Genomic DNA, 18,479 nt, shown 5'->3' on the forward strand with positions numbered 1-18,479 from the left:
CCACAACTGGTACTCATCACACCACCATCTACAAAGAAAAGGACAACATTAAATTGTCTAAGATGTAAAGAGAAGGCTCCACCTTATACCCACCTATTCCAAATTATAGCAGCAGAATTCCAAAACCCCTATCTGCAAGAAAGAAAAGACATGTAAATCATCTAAATACATAATGCACATTCCAAGACATCTTCAAAGACAACCTATACTGCCAAATGGACAAAATGCAGCAAACCTAATAATAGCTTACTAGCAGCTTACAAAATACAATTAGGTATTATTTTAAATATTCTACTTACAAACGGTTGATAGTACAGGTTTGCATTAACATAGATATTCAGCATGAATTTCTGAAGGGTATGAAGTCTGAAACTCAAATGTCTATCATTATTCTCTGACTACAACCTTCGATAATCTGTCAATGATTTGCCGCAAAACCACACTTTATGAGAAATGGACTAAAATATGAGGCAAAATGTGGGCATTCTGCAAAATCTGTACAGTTGAGAAATATGACTCAGCCAACCCAACCTGAACTGCCCAGGTTCACATCCTCTGAAAGACAAATCCCTGGATTCTGCAAGCCCTGCATGGCATGCAGGACTAGTGCAGGAGCTCCAGCAGGCAATGTGTCTGCCGTGCGATCCAGGAATAACCTATAGGGGTGTGCACGAGCGCTCCTGCACTAATCCTGCATGGACTCAGCCCCTGTATGCAAATTACCCCATTTGCAGGAGAAATCCGTACAAATGAGGTGAATTTGCAATCCAGGAAGCTGGAAACCAGATGTGCAGGACTAGTATAATCTGCAGATATGTACTCCGCCAGTAACGGAGTACATTCCTGCAAATTACAAAACGGAGCCATGACAGCACCAAAATAAAGGGTGGATATCATGTATAAAGCACGCCAATGGCCAACTATAAGGCCACTGGCATGGAAAACACTTGCAAAAAAAAAAAAACAACTTTTATTTTATTTTAGACAATCTCGGCTGTTTAAGCGTAGGGCAGTGGTGCACAAATGGGATCGGGGAGAAAATAAGAAAAAAACCCTAAAATAAGCATTCTAACCAAAATCACTATTCTGCCATTATACTCAATGACAGGCAGAAGACAACATGCTCAGTGAATAGTGGTTGCTAAGGGGGGAGGCTCAGTATGGGACATGTAACTATGCATTAGCAGGCAATCCTATGCAAATGAGGGGAATGATAGTGAATAGGTTCATAGGTTCATAGGTAGACACAAGGCTATCTGCCTGAGGGCATTTATAAGCCTAGCCAGAGTGTGTTGGCTTTTGCCACCCCATTGATTAATTAACTTAGCCTCTGTCAAGCAGAGCCAATGAAGTGATCCCAGGGGTGCATTTTCTGTTACCCATCCACTCGTCAAGGTTTCTTTTGAAGAATGTTAGTGAGGGGCACTGCCTAATGTAGATAGGAATTTTATTCCAAAGCATGGGGAGTCTCTGTGACAGGAATCTATCCCTCCAGCATGTTCTATTTATTGTTGTGGTGAGGTTTAACTCACTAGAGTGTGTGGCTCACAGTAACTTGGATTTCTTTAGGTGGAGCATGTCCATCAATTCTGAGTTGGACATGGCTTTGTAAGTCAGGCAGAGATCACCTCTGAGTAAGTGATATGCCACTGAGTACAGACAGAGTTTTTACAGTTGGTCTGCATAGGACATATGTTTGAGGCCAGTAATCCTCTTGGTGAGGTACTTTTGTGTTTTTTCCAGCTGTTAGAAGTGTCTTGTGAGGTACATTCCAAATAGGGCATTGCACTCTATGATGGGTCTGATGAGTGACGAGTAGAGGGGCACTATAAATTCTTTATTTCTAGATGTGAACCCTTTAGTAATTAGATGGACCACATAGAAGGATTTCCTAACTACTTTGGCAATATGATTGTCAAAGGAGAGATTACTATCTACCTGGGTCCCCAGATCTCTTATTACCTCTTCTGTATTAAGGTGGCTGCCACCTATGTGGTAATTCGTGGGTGATTTGTTTTTCCCAAATGGGATGTATATGCATTTTTTGGCATTTAGTTTGAGGCCATGACTTTGACACCAGGTGTCCATCTCAGTAAGGCCTTTCTGGAGGATGTCCATGTCAGCTGGAGAGTCAATTATGCCTCCCTGTTTGCAGTCATCGGTGAACTTGGTTAGCCATAGTCCTCCTATGTTTGCCTGTACTTCTGAGAAGTATATGCTGAACAGTAGCAGTCCAGGACTGAGCCTTGCTGGATACCACTTGTGACTGGTTTAGAGTTGGACCGGGAGCCTGCTATTCTTACCGCATGAGTTCTGTCTGTAAGCCAGTTGGCAACCCATCTTGTGACGTAAGGGCTTATGTTCAGGCTGGTGAGTTTTTCTATAATACCTGAGTGAGGAATGGTGTTGAACACCTTGGCGAGGTCAAGGTAGGCTGTGTGAACCACCTTTCCCTCATCTATGGCCTTGGTGACTGTCTCAAAGAAGTCATCCAGGTTTACTAGGCATGATCTGCCCTTAACAAAGCTGAACTGGGTTGGGTCAAGTGTTTGGAGGTTCCCAATGTCTTTCTTAATGAGGTCCATGATAATGTGCTCCATAACCTTGCAGACCAGGCTAGTCAGGGGCGATAGTTACCAGGTCAGTTGTGGCCCCTCCTTTGTGGAACAGAATAACCGCTGCTGTCTGCCATTCTATGGGCACGTAGCCTGTGGAGAGGCTGAGGTTGAACAGTGTGTTTAGGTGGGGGGTTAGTTCTTTCTGTAGTTCATGCAAGATGCATCCTTGGACACCATCTGGCTCCACCGACACTGTGTTTTTGGCTTTGGAAAGGGCTGTTTTCACCTGTGCGTCTGTGATTTCTGAGACACTATACTTTTCCAGTATTGTTGTGGGTCCTTTTGGAGGTGAGAGGGGGTGAAGTTTTCATTGAATATATCTGCCAGGATGTTGGCAATATCAGTAGGTTCAGTATATTTTGTGCTATTTTGCATTAGCTCAGAGCATATCTGTGAGTTGCCACTTAGATTCTTGACATAGCTAAAGAAGGCTTTGTGGTTATCTTTCAAATCCTTGGCTATTTTTCTATCAAAGTTAGCCTTGGATGATTTTATGAGGGACCTTAGTTTCTGACTGATACTGATCAGGGATGTCTTTCCTTCTTGGGATTTGCTTTTTTTCTGAACTAGTTTCATCCTTTTATTGTATAACCTGTTTATGGCAGGGGTCCACCAGACTGGTTTCCTTCTCTTAAGGGAGTGAGTCTTAGTTTTGCTAGGGATGGCATGATCCATGTGTCCTTGTAGGTGCTCATAGAGTGCATTTGTAAAGGATTCTGCATCTTGGGCAGTGTTATCCTTTAGCGAGGCGGCTGTGAAACTTACCACTTCTGTCTTAAGTAAGGTAAAGTTTGCTTTAGAAAAGTTTTTCACTGTGGTTTCCTTGGTTGGGGGTGGTGGTGGGGTGTGGACATCCAGAGTTATTAGTTTATGGTCTGATCTAACCAGTGACAGGTTGACCTCTGGTTCTGGTACAGAACACCTGTCGCCCATGTTGGTGATGACCAGGTCCAATATGTTTTCACGTCTGGTAGGGGAATTTACCAGCTGATTCAGGGCATTTGAGTTAATAAATTCCAGGAAGCGCTGAGCCTGGGAATTTGTACTCAAGTAGTTTTCCCAGTTAATGGTAAGGTAATTGAAATCGCCCAATATCAGGGTGCTTGGTAGGACCTTCATGTTTTCCAGTGTCTCCAGAAAGGCAGAGTGGTGGTCCTGAGTCATGGAGGGTGATCTGTAGCAGGCCACAATTTGCATTGCAGATTTGCCCAATGTTAGTTGCACATGGATGATCTCAGAGGTATCATGTTGCACCACTAACCTGGAGGTGTAGGTATCCTTGATGAATATGGATACACTCCCTCTTTTTCTGTTTCAGTCTGTGTTCTGTGGCCAAAATGTGTGGTATGAGTTGTAGCCCTGTAGTGCTGGAGTGCTCTCTGGAGCCTTGAACCAGGTTTCAGTTACTGCACAGATGTCAACGTTCTCCATACTGAGGAGTGCTTCGAGCTCATGCATTTTGAGATTTTTACTCCAGGCGTTGAGTAGCATAACCCTCATTTTTTTTATTTGTGCTGTTTATGGAGGTGGGTTTGACTTTTGTGCCTTGCCTAAAAAAGGCACTGTGGGGGCAGCAAGAGCCTTGGCCAGTATTCAAAAGCCTAGGGTTGACAGGTGCAAGCCATCTCTTGTGAAGCAACGTGGCTTTTGAAAGCATGTTGTCCCAGGCTGACAGACACTGGATCCCCATTGAATGACACCAGAAGCTTAGCCAATTGTTGAAATTGATTATTTTTTCTTTATACTGAGGTATCATTCTTGGTGAGGGCAGAATGCTACTCATGGTCAGGGTCATACCACCTGGGCTATGTGATCAGAGAGCTCTTCCATGTCTCTTTTCATGTAGTCCAGGGAGGTACGTCTCAGGTCATTCACACCAACATGAACAATGACAGAGTCATATTTGTACTTGTTCTGGAGTGACCTGAGTGCTTGTTTTATGTGGTGGATTCTGGCTCCCGACAGACATCTAACAATAACCTTCTCCTTGACCAGCCTAGTGAGTGGGACGTCAGTGTGCCTGACTATAGAGTCACCTATTACTAGTGTGTTAGGTATGTTATTTCACCTTAAGGGCTGTGATTGTGCGACACATTGATTTTGTGTTTTATGTGTTGTCTGGTTTGTGACGGGAGGTGCACGTTTTTTGGGTGTCTGCTTTGGAGCTCTCGGATGCTTTTGCAGGTTTTTATTTAGAGCGTCCGAGTATGATTTAGGGTATTTATGTGTATTTTTTGCCAGTGCTGGTTTAGTAAGTCTATGTGAGGCTGGAAGTGTGGTGCAAGTGATGACCTTCTCCTCATGACTGTCTGTTCAAATCTTGGGTGGAGAGACCTTAGCCTCCAGTTTGACTGTATAATTGCATCTCTCACATAGTATTTTGTGGTAGGATGAGAGGGTTGTCTTTGTACATGAGGCAGTTGTAACATTGCCTCAGGATACCCAGGTTCACCAGCTGGACTACAGAGTACACCTGAAGTTGACCTTTGGTCATGCCTGAATAGTAGGGTGAGCTGCTTAGTTGCTTGGTTGGTGAGGGGTGGATAAAGAGCCTTGCCCTGCTGGGCAAGCAAGTGTCGGGGTATATTAGTGCTTGCTATTAGGTCTGAGCAAGTGCTGGACTGTAGAATGCTTTTTGAGTGCTTAGGTTGAGAGACTAGTTTCAAGGGCAAAATTGAAGAGGAGACTTAGTGTAGCCGCGAATAATTTAATTGTAGCTAACCGGTGCTGCCCAGTGTGCAAAACCATGCAATCGCGGTTTTTAAACTATTAACTTCTGGGCTGGAACCACTCCTCCAGGGACAGATGGCTGCTCAAAGTTCCCCTCTCTCACAGGTGAACACAGAAACTTCCCTCTTTCCAAGTAATGTATGGGCAACTCAGAAATTTGTAACACATCCCTGAATTCAGCACTAGCCTGAAAACTGGACTATACTAGCTTAGAATGGTGGGAAACAAGGAATGTTTTTTTTTATGTTTTTTTTTTTTTGAAAAGATAAGACAAAAACAATAAAAAGTACACTTAAAACAGCTTTAAACGACTACAAGCGATCAGAAAAGGCTATCGTACTTAAGTGTGTAGCCTACAACTTCTTCTTTCGGCTGCTCCATTAGGGGTTGCCACAGCAGATCAACTGTTTCCATTTCCTCCTGTCCTCTGCATCTTGCTCTGTCACACCAACCACCTGCATGTCCTCTCTCACCACATCCATAAACCTTATCTTAGGCCTTCCTCTTTTCCTGTTACCTGGCAGCTTCATCCTTAGCATCTTTTTCCCAATACACTCTGCATCCCTCCTCAGCACATGTCCAAACCAACGTAATCTTGCCTCTCTGGCTTTGTCTCCAAACCTTCCAACCTGGGCTGACCCTCTAATATACTTATTCCTAATCCTGTCCATTCTTGTCACACCCAGTGCAAATCTTAACACTTTCAACTCTGTCACGTCAAGCTCTGACTCCTGCCTTTTTGTCAGTGCCACTGTCTCCAACATGTATAATATAATTGGTCTCACTACCCTCTTGTACACCTTCCCTTTCACTCTTACTGATACTCGTCTGTCACAAATTACTCCTGACACTCTTCTCCACCCTCTCCATCCTGCCTGTACTCTCTTCTTCACCTGTATTCCACACTCACCATTACTCTGAACTGTTGATTCCAAGCACTTAAACTCATTCACCTTCGCCACCTCTACTCCCTGCATCCTCACCATTCCTCTCTCCTTCCTCTCATTCACACACATATATTCTGTCTTAGTCCTGCTGACCTTCATTCCTCTTCTCTCTAGAGCATATCTCCACCACACCAGGGTCTCCTCCACCTGTTCCCTACTCTCACTACAGATCACAATGTCATCTGCAAACATCATAGTCCATGGGGACTCCTGTCTGATCTCGTCTGTCAACCTGTCCATCACCATTGCAAATAAGAAAGGGCTCAGAGCCGATCCTTGATGTAATCCCACCTCCACCTTAAACACATCTGTCACTCCCACCGCAGACCTCACAGCTGTCACACTACCCTCGTACATATCTTGTACCACTCTTACATACTTCTCTGACACTCCCGACCTCCTCATACAATACCACAACTCCTCTCTAGGCACCCTGTCATATGCTTTCTCTAAATCCACAAAGACACAATGCAACTCCTTCTGACCTCTGTACTTCTCCATCAACACTCTCAGAGCAAACATCACATCTGTAGTGCTCTTTCCTGGCATGAAACCATACTGCTGATCACTAATCATCACCTCCCTTCTTAACCTAGCTTCCACTACTTTTTCCTATAACTCCATGCTGTGGCTGATCAGTTTAATCCCTCTGTAGTTACTACAGCTCTGCACATCACCCTTATTCTTAAAAATTGGTACCAAAACACTTTTTCTCCATTCCTCAGGCATCCTCTCACTTTCCAAGATTTCATTAAACAATCTAGTTAAAAACTCCACTACCATTTCACCTAAACACCTCCATGCTTCCACAGGTATGTCATCTGAACCAAAAGCCTTTCCATTCTTCATCCTCTTCATAGCTAGCCTTACTTCCTCCTTGCTAATCCACTGCATTTCATGATTCACTATCCACACATCATCCAACCTTCTCTTCATTCATTCATCAACCCCTCAAAGTACTCTTTCCATCTGCTCATCACACTCTCCTCGCTTGTGAGTACATTTCCTCATTATCCTTTATCACCCTTACCTGCTGCACATCTTTACTAGCTCGGTCCCTCTGTCTAGCCAATCGGTACAGGTCCTTTTCTCCCTCCTTAGTGTCCACCCTTTTATACAACTCTTCATACGCCTTATCCTTAGCCTTCGCCACCTCTCTCTTTGCCATGCACCTCATCTCCTTATACTCTTGTCTACTTTCTTCATCTCTTTGACAATCCCACTTCTTCTTCGCCAACCTCTTTCTCTGTATACTCTCCTGTACTTCTTCATTCCACCACCAGGTCTCCTTGTCCTCCTTCCTCTTTCCAGATGTCACACCAAGCACCTTTCTAGCCATCTGCCTTACTAGCTCTGCTGTAGTTACCCAGCTATTTGGTAACTCTTCACTGCCACCCAGTGCCTGTCTTAACTCTTCCCTGAACATCACCTCACAATTACCCTTTTTCAATTTCCACAATTTGATCCTTGGCGCTGCCCTCACACACATCCTCCTCTTCTTGATCACCAATGTCATCCTACAAACCACCATCCTATGCTGCCTAACTACACTTTCCCCTGCCACCACTTTACAGTCTCCAATCTCCTTCAGATTGGCCCTTCTACATAAGATATAATCAACCTGCGTGCATCTTCCTCCACTCTTGTATGTCACTCTATGCTTCTCCCTCTTGTTAAAATACGTATTCATCACAGCCATGTCCATCCTTTTCACAAAATCCACTACCATCTGACATTCTGCATTCCTTTGCTTAACACCATACCTACCCATTACTTCCTCGTCCCCTCTGTTCCCTTCACCAACATGTCCATTGATATCTGCTCCAGTCACCAGTCTCTCACCCTTGGGTACAGTCATCACCACTTCATCCAACTCACTCCAAAATTTTTCTTTCTCATCCATTGCACACCCAACTTGTGGAGCATATGCACTAACAACATTCATCATTACACCATCAATTTCCAGCTTCATAAACATCACTCTATCTGACACTATTTTCACCTCCAAAACACTCTTAGCATACTCTTCCTTCAGGATAATGCCTACATCATTTCTCCTCCCATCCACACCATGATAAAACAATTTGAAACCACCTCTGATACACCTAGCCTTGCTCCCCTTCCATCTGGTCTCTTGCACACACAATATACCAACCGTCCTTCGGTTCATCATATCAGCTAGCTCCCTCCCTATACCAGTCATACTGCCAACATTCAAAGTTCCGACCCTCACTACCTTACCTGCCTTTGGGCATGCCTTCCACCTCTTTTCCTCCTTCGGCCAACAGTAGCAGCCTACAACAGTTAAACAAAAAATGACTTTTTAAAAGTGCAGGCAGTCAAATAAGTACAATATGTGAAAAAAACAAGCTTTTAAATCACAATAAATGCTGGAAAATCAGCGTTTAGACAGAAAACAGTTAAGTACAGCAAGAAAATACAGAAAAATGATACTTAATCACTCCAAAGACTCTCTTTTAAGCTAGAAGGCTTGTATCAGTTTAAGGCTTTCTAATGCTTTCCAGCAATTTAGTTACAGGAATGATGGGAAACAAGCACAGATGTGGTCTTTTAAACCAGAAAGTTGAAAGAGATGGACAGCTTCCCAATCAATCAATAAACTAGAATTCCTGGGCCAAGAATCACTCCTCTTGTGGTAGACAGGCTACCTAGTACTTACCACTCCCACCAATAAGCTAGAAGGCTCCACCCCAACACAAAGGCTTGGGGGGGGGGCTAAGAAACTTACAAACAGTCTTGGATACAGCAAATCTATACCTGGACTAGACTAGTTACGGGAAAGGTGGTGATCAAGCACAAACATTGGCTTTAAAACCAGAATGTTGAGAGAGATGGAAAAACTAACCAAACGGCCAATAAACTAAAATGTCTGAGCCAGAACCACTCATCTTGTGGTAGATAGGCTACCTAGTGCTTACCACTCCCACTGATAAGCTAGAAGGCTTCCCTCCAATGCAGAAAGGCTTGTGGGGCTCAGAAGCTTACTAACACTCCTGGATACAGCAACTCTGCATCTGGACTAGGCTAGTTACAGGAAAGGTGGGAAACAAGTGCAAGTGCGGCTTTTAAACCATAAAGTTGAAAGAGATGGGGAAAAACTGCCCAGATAGCCAGTAGCTACAATTTCTGGACCAGGAACCACTCCTCTTGTGGTAGATAGGCTAACTAATGCTTACCACTCCCACTGATAAGCTAGAAAGTTTCCCCCCAACACAGAAAGGCTTGGGGGCTCAGAAGTTTACAAAGAGTCCTGGATACAGCAAATCTGTACCTGGACTAATTACAGGAAAGGTGAGGAACAAGCACAAATGCAGGATTTTAAGCCAGCAAGTTGAAAGAGATGGAAAACTGCCTAAACGGCCAATAAACTACAATTTATGGGGCAAAACCCACTCTTCCTGTGGAAGAAAGGCTACCTAGTGCATACCACTCCCACGGATAAGCTAGAAGGCTTCCCTCCAACACAGAATCACAGATTTCCCCTGCATGCTAGGCAACTCCCAATAGTATAAGAGCAGGAATAGCTTGGTGCAAGCCTAGGAGTTAGCTGACATCTTAGGGGGGTGTCAGGCATACTGTAAGTGGATTGGAGCCCTGTGGCTCAGGTTTGCTCCTAGCTTAGCACAGCTAAGGGCAATTTGTGTTTAAGCCGATGAAAAGTTTTTGTTTTTAGCTTAAAATAAAGTGTGGGTATTTTACCAGCGTTCACATTGGGTTTTACTTTTGCGCAGAGGAGGTTTGATCATCCACATTTACCGAGTTTGTGATATATGTTTGGAGTATTAGTTTGTCGAGTTTTAAGCAAGGGGGTGTGTCTGAGGCTGCCTAGCACTCTTTACATTGCCAAAGCGGGTGTGCGCACCACACACTGGGTTTTAAAGGAAAAAAAAGTAAACCAGGAAATAGCAGCTCTGTGCACATTTGAACACTGTGTTTGCACGGCACACCCCTTGGCTTAAACAGGAAGGCAATGGGAAGGGAAAACAACAGTAGGAAGGTAATCTAGGAGAACTAACATAGCTGGCAGTTGAAATGTATCAGAATCAGCCAATTACACAGGCAGCAGACCAGCCCAGCCCAGAACACTCTTATAAACTATGCAAACACCTTTCCCTCTGGTTTTTCCCATACTCTACACCACCAGTGTATACAAGCAGGGAACTTTTAACAAACAAAACAACAAAATGATAGGGGCTACAGCAGCTATCATACAACAACATGTGGAAGAGGCTGAGGGTGGTGAGGATGGGAATGCTGTCGACCAACCCACAGTTAGGAGATTGAGAAGAGTGTACAAACCCAGGGTAACCTACCAGGGGCTACATGAGCTGGAGATAGTGGAGCGCTATAGGGTGGACAGGGTCCTCCTACAGCAAATTGTTGAGCTGTGCCAGCCATGCCTGACACACTGAACTAACAGAGGGGAACCCATCCCAGTGGATACCAAGGTAAGATGTAGGCCTAGGAATATTAGCCACAGGTACCTCCCAAAGCCCAACTGGGGATATCATAGGGATCAGCATCCAGAATATTCCACCAGTTCCTGGATGCCATGTCAGCACATGCCGGTGAGCACATATATTACCTCAACATCCGTGAGGTGTTGGCCAGCAATATGAGTCTCTTGCACCAAATAGCAGAATACCCTGAGGTAGTGGGTGCTACAGACTGCATGCACATATGCATCAAAGCACCACCTGGTGATCAAGGTAGGGTTTGCATCAACTGCAAGGGCTTCCCCTCCATCAACTGCCAGGTCATGTGCGATGCCCAGAACATTATAATGAATGTGTGTGCTGGCTGCCCTGGAAGCTATCACGATTCCTACATCTGGCATCTGATGCAGCTGTACCAGAGATTTGCCAATGGGAATGGTCACCTAGTGGGGGATGCTAGTTACGCACTGGAGCCATGGCTGATGACACCCATCAGAAATGCACACACACCTGAACAAGAATGCCATAATGAGGCACACGCACAGAAAAGACTTATAATAGAGCATGTGTTTGGGATGCTCAAGTCACGGTTCTGGTGCCTGGTCACATCTGGTGTAGCCTTACAGTATTCACCAGCTACATGTACTCATATTGTCATTGTATGTGTCATGCTACACAATATGATCCTTTGGAAACAGCTGCAGCAGGAGCAGCATGTGGCAGGGTCACACAGCCCCCCCACCAATGCCAAGGCCTGCACAGGCACAGAGTGACTCAGAAGAGGAACAACCTGAGCCTGCCACAGTAGGCAGATGGAGGCATGCCCAGTATGCCCTGGCCTTGGCAAAGAGGCAACGCATAACACATACACTGTCACAGTAGGGACCCAGGGAATGACACCTCTCTCTGACTTGCACATGCAGCAAAAGGGATGCCAAACATGGCACTACCTGTGCTCAGCCATGTAAATGGAGTGTACTATGTGCATTTGACATAGGCAGCCCTCCAGCACCATCCTCAATACTGGCACACCTACAAGGTAAGTCACTCAACCTACCAATTGGTGAATGGAGTAGAATTTGTTGTTACCTGTATCTATGGTATGCATGTGGGCATGCAACGGAATTGGGTGGCTGAATGGTATGCCAGTAGATAGTAGACACCTATAGTGGCACCATGAGATATGTAACAAATATTAGTGTCACCATAGTAGCCAGTACTACACAGGGCAACAAAACCAACTGCAGGAAATGTGCTCGGCCACATGTGTGTCCATATGACTCACACATGCCAGTCAGGGAGGTTCACATACCTAAAAACAGTCTAAGCCAGCAGGACAGGTGTAGACAGACACAAACAAAGGCTGTGCTATGGCCTCTGAATGATGCTTATGGGTAACCCCCCCCAGGCCTACACAGACAGACTACAGCAGGTCAGGCAGTGGGATGTTAGTTCTGAGGGGTAGGAAATCAGAAACTAATATGTAGGTCAATCAAAGCTAAGACCTGTAGTACACTGATATGCCTCTAGTCGGCATGATAGGTTAGAATACAGAATGAAATGGAGTACCTGACATGCCAGTACAATCATAGCAAATGTGTACAAGTGTCAGGTGTGCCCACCATCCTATGTAGAAATGTAGAAACAGTCAGGTGTGCCCCCCCCCAATCCTGTGTAGAAATGTAGAAACAGTCAGGTGTGCCCCCCAATCCTGTGTAGAAATGTAGAAAGAGTCAGGTGTGCCCCCCAGTCCTGTGTAGAAATGTAGTAACAGTCAGGTGTGCCTCCCCAATCCTCTGTAAAAATGTAGAAACTGTCAGGTGTGCCCCCCAATCCTATGAAGAAATGTAGAAATAGTCAGGTGTATGCCCCCAATCTTGTGTAGAAATGTAGAAACAGTCAGTTGTGTCCCCCCACAATCCTATGTAGAAATATAGTAACAGTCAGGTGTGTCCCCCCACTCCTATGTAGACCCGTAGAAACAGTCAGGTGTGCCCCTTCCCCCAATCCAGCGTAGAAATATAGTAACAGTCAGGTGTGTCCCCCCACTCCTATGTAGACCTGTAGAAACAGACAGGTGTGCCCCCCTCCCCCAATCCCCAATCCTGCATAGAAATGTAGTAACAATCAGGTGTATGTCCCTCCCCCAATCCTGTGTAGGAGTGTAGAAACAGTCATGTGTGCTCCACCCAACCCTACTTAGAAATGTAGTAACATCTATGTGTAGGTATAATACCAGTGGAGGACAGATGCCCAGAGGTGGCCAAGGTAGCAGGATAGGTTGCAGCATTTCCACAATATGCAGGTATGTGTGTGTTAGGTTGGTGTGCGTTTCATATTGTGTGAGAGTGATCAGTATGTATACACGTTGAGGTAAAACCTGGTGGCCATTGCCCACTACTGCTGATGACAGGGACAAGTCCTCACAACTGCAGTGCCAAAGACAATTCCCACCAGTATAACACATGTTAGCAATTAGCCATTGTAAATGTATGGTAGTAATATGTGTCACCATCTGAAAGACTGACATGGCATGGCTGTTGGGCTAGATATACAAGCAGTACACAGGGGAAAGTACCCCAGACATACAGTATATATTGTGTCACTATGAAATGGAGACACCCTTGGAATTGTACATACAGGTATGCATCACATTATCTGGTCTTGTAGTAGGGGATACTGATGTTGTCTGCCCAAACACTTGCAGATCACAAAGGAGGTAGGACTGATGTATTAAGAAACAGCTGGTGTACCTGCACATGCCAGCATAATTGGAATGATCCATGCATATCTGTGTGTCAGATGCAAGTAGTGTCCATAGCACACATGCACCCAGCTCATGCAAACACCACCCACATGTACCTCTCTGGTCGTATCCCTGCTGTGGGGAATGGGTACAATACGATGCCACTTGTATATGGCAATGGTGAAAGAATGCAGCGTGCTGTTCAGGTGTCCCATGCAGGTGTGTCCTTAGCCATAGGTAGCACCCTGCCAGCATCCACACCACCTGATCAATACTGATAGAAGGTATTGGCATGAATAACTAGCACACCTACCCTGTCACCCCAGGAGAATATACTGTATGGTGGTCTGAGGCTGTAGGACTGACAGAATGCAATGGCCTGCCACATCTGGTCTGCATCAACACCTAATGGCCCACAGGCCTCTGCCAAAGGCCTGTGTTTCACATGTACTGCCAATGCATGTTATGTCATGGACACCCAAATAACAACATAACACACTCCACATAAGCCATATGCAAGACTATGTGGACAAATCATAGTAACATGTCCACCATGCCCCACTGCATGAACTCCAGACCAACACAAACACACAGCTGTAATGGGGTGATAACCTTAGGAAAAGTAACAGAGAATGTATGCATAATGTATGGAAGAGGATAGAATAACAGAGTGGGGGTGGCAGCATGGGCAGCATGGAATGTTCAAGGTCTGACACAAAGCTGTGTGCACACACTATCCCTGGCTGCAAACACATAAATGGGTGGCTACATACTTGCCAGTACACCACAATAGGGGTAATGTCCTGACTCATGGCCCCTGCCTCTGGGTAACTTGTGCAAATTTGTGTAGCTGTGAAGTATTGCCACAGCAAGACAAGGCCATACTATCATGTTGATGGATGTATAAGTATGGGATCCTCTGCCAGCACCATACCAAGGTGCTGAACTGGATACACAGACCCAGTAGCAAATGTCTGCAGCTCCCCCTCCAGAATGGCATAACTTACCATGAATATATAGGCGTCTGCCCACAATACACAGGGGAATATACTGTATGGTGGACATATACACAGCTGCAGTCACCCTTGTCCCCCAAGTCATCACTGTGAGCAAGAATGTTCACCTGACAGTACATGAAGACAGAAAACATCACAGCGTATAACAGTACACATGTCTGAATATCTCTGCTAACAGCAGTACCATATAGCTGAAGCAGCACAGACGCAATCACCTACAGTACACACTATTCCCTGCACAGTTTGTCCTCATATTGCCAAATGATCGCCGGATACCCTGCAGAAGCAGTTTGCTACCTGTAGGTGTACAACACAAAGGTCTGCACTTGAGTAAAAACTACCTGGAGTTGATCCACACATTCAATACAGAAGGGCATACTGGGCATGCTCACACACTTAGCGAAATGAAGGCACTGTCAGACAACAACATACTGAAAGGTCATACTGGGCATGCTCACACACTTAAACAAATGAAACCCATGTCTGCAAACAACAGTGGAGCATACATATCTGGCAGTTGCAGATGTTAGTGCATACACTCCTCAGTATGCACCAGTCATGCTTTGCACATATATTGGATAGGAATAGAGACATATATCCAAGGACAACACACTATAATAAGCCAAAAGTAGACTTACATAGATGTGTGGAAGAGAGTGACTGTGACAAGGAGCCATCCATTATGAGGCCTGTCCCACCCAGCACACAGCCAAATGGCTACAACCACATGAGGTGTAAATGTCACTCACTATAGGCATTAGCCACCAGTATCCAGTAGCATTACAGACTATGTGGTGCAAGTGCTAGCTGTGCAACATGATTGTGCCAGGAAGTAGTTATCTAGCAGCTGTATACACATACCTGTGGAATATAACCAGCATGTGGTGTGTCAACCTCTAGATCAATGGATTATGGCCCATGCACACACACTGTCCTCCACATAACCTAACTATGACAAGCCTGCTGAGGTCATCCACTTTGGAATACACCTTTGGGAAAAATGCATCCCAGTAATCTCTGTGGCACATCCTATAACTGCGTACGGCTGTAGTGTGCTAAACTAGTTAGGTAGGAGTTATATTCCCAGATATGGCAACTGTGTGTGTGTGTGTGTCTGTGTGTGTATGTGTCTCTGTCTGTGTAGAGATCAATGCTTTTTAGGCTAGTCACACTCACTACAATTCAAATGCCCTACTTTGGCAAGGCTGCTGATGTAATTCACTGTGAAATACACCTTTGGGAAAGGTGTAGCCCAATAAGCTATGTGATGCATCATATAACTGCATACTGCTGTAGTGTGATAAACTAGTTAGGTAGGAGTTATATTCCCAGACATGGCAACTGTGTCTGTGTGTGTGTGTGTGTGTGTGTGTGTGTGTGTGTGTGTGTGTGTGTGTGTGTGTGTGTGTGTGTGTGTGTGTGTGTCTGTCTGTCTGTCTGTCTGTCTGTATAGAGAGCAATGCTTTTTAGGCTAGTCACACTCGCTACAATTCAAATGTCCTACTTTGGCAAGGCTGCTGATGTCATTCACTGTGAAATACACCTTTGGGAAAGGTACAATCCAGTAATCTGCTGGGTGTGTCTCATAATTGTGCAATGCTGTATTGTGATCAACTAGTTAGGTAGGAGCTCTAATCCCAGACAAGGCAACTGTGTATGTGTGTCTATGTCTGTGTAGAGAGCAATGCTTTTTAGGCTAGTCACACTCACTACAATTTAAATGCCCTACTTTGGCAGGGCTGCTGATGTCATTCACTGTGAAATACACCTTTCAGAAAGCTGTAGCCTAAGAATCTCCATGGCGTGTCCTACAACTGAGTATTGCTGTAGTGTGATAAAATAGTTAGGTAGGAGTTCTAATCCCAGACATGGCCGGTGTGGGTGTGTCTCTGTGTAGAGAACAATGCTTTTTAGGATATTCACACTCACTACAATTCAAATGCCCTACTTTGGCAAGGCTGCTGATGTCATTCACTGTGAAATACACCTTTGGGAAAGATGTAGCTCAGTAATGTCTGTGGTGCATCAAGTAACTGCATGCTACTGTTGTGTGATAAACAAATTAGGTAAGAGTTCTGATCCCAAACATGGCAACTGTGTGTCTGTCTCTGTGTAGATAGCAATGCTTTTTATACTACTCATGCTCACTACAAATCAAATGTCCTATTTTGGCAAGCCTGCTGATGTCATTCACTGTGAAATACACCTTTGGGGAAGAAGCACTCCAGTATTCTCCGTGGCGCGTCCTGTAACAGCATAATTCTGTAGTGTGATATAAAACTCTGGTAGGGGTTCTATTCCCACACATGGCAGTTGTGGATGTTTTTGTGCATGTTTCTATGTCTGTGTAGGGAGCAATGCTTTTTAGGCTATTCACACACACTACAATTCAAATGCCCTACTTTGGCAATCCTGCTGATTTCATTCACTGTGAGATACACCTTTGGGAAATTAGTACACCAGTAATCTCTGTGGTGCATCCTATAACAGTATAATGCTGTAGTGTGATATAGAACTCTGGCAGGGGTTCTATTCCCACACATGGCAGTTGTGGATTGTTTTGTGTGTGTTTGTATGTCTATGTAGGGAGCAATGCTTTTTAGGCTAGTCACACTCACTACAATTCAAATGCCCTACTTTAGCAATCCTGCTGATGTCATTCACTGTGAAATACAACTTTGGGGAAGGAGTACTCTAGTAATCTCCATGGCGCATCCTATAACTGCGTAGTGCTGTAGTGTAATAAACTTGTTAGGTAGGAGTTCTAATCCCAGACAAGGCAGATGTGTATGTGTCTGTGTTTGTCATTCATATCCTGTGTGGAGGTGGCTGTGAGTGTGTAACAACTGGATTCATTGTGGAGTGGGTTTTGCAGATTTCTTATATGGTGGCCCTAGTATATGTCACAATGTCTACTGTACAAGGATAACAGATGTGAAATAACTGAGAGGCTGGGATGAGAATCCATACACCTACATGTGACATCAAGGCCAGGTGAACAAAGTTAGCAACCCTTGTATTACCCAGAGAACACTCTCAACCCATGTTTCATACACACACTCACCTAGGCAATAACTGCTATGTTGGTAGTACCCTGCATATTGCCCACTGATAGTAACCATTGTGTGATTGCAATGAGCTACAGAGGGCATGACACCCTGTCCATTGGTCCAATAGGCACGTACATACAGACAGTGCACCTTCCCTATGTTCTCCACTGGACACATGCAACACCTGTGGTGCCATCAAATGTGAACCACAAAGGACATACCATGCCTGAAACACATGCCCTGTATGGACAGATGCCACTGACAACAGGGAGTACCTGTATTATGCTATCAATGTAGGTGTAGGGTCAACCTGCTGTCCACTAACAGTTCCCGCCACATGAGGCCAGGACTGGCACATCTGATGATAACAATCTGTGTACACAACATGGGCCAGACACCCCAGGTGCAGTTCCAAATGTTACTGTACATGCATGTGGGACATGTGCACATCCCAGACACTGTCCATGTCATGGACTAAGGAACTCATACATGGCAAGCAATGCACAGCAATGGCCACACACAATAGTTACCCAGGTGACTGGATGGTGAATACAATACCCACCTGTGTGGGCAAATCCAGACAGTACACCCCTGAGCCACACTGCAGACCATTGTCATGTGGCCTGATGCCAAGGTATACCCATCACCTAGCCTTGTATAGCCAGCTGGCACAGTCGACCACTACACACCTGTGAAGCAATGCACCAATGCATGTCAGTGCTGACACCCTGTGTCTGTGTGTTTGATGTATGATGCCTATGACAACATTCACACTCACTACAACCCTCACTGGCATACTGAAGCATGCTGTCTGATGTCAGACACCTCTACATACCCTTTGCCCATATAACCTCTGTATAATGCATGTGATACTTGCACAGTACTGTGTTGCAGCAATCTAACTAGTGATGAGTT

This window comes from Protopterus annectens, chromosome 2.part0 (genome assembly GCF_019279795.1).
Source record: "Protopterus annectens isolate FY-2018-M chromosome 2.part0, PAN1.0, whole genome shotgun sequence".
In the NCBI taxonomy this organism is placed as follows: Eukaryota; Metazoa; Chordata; order Ceratodontiformes; family Protopteridae; genus Protopterus; species Protopterus annectens.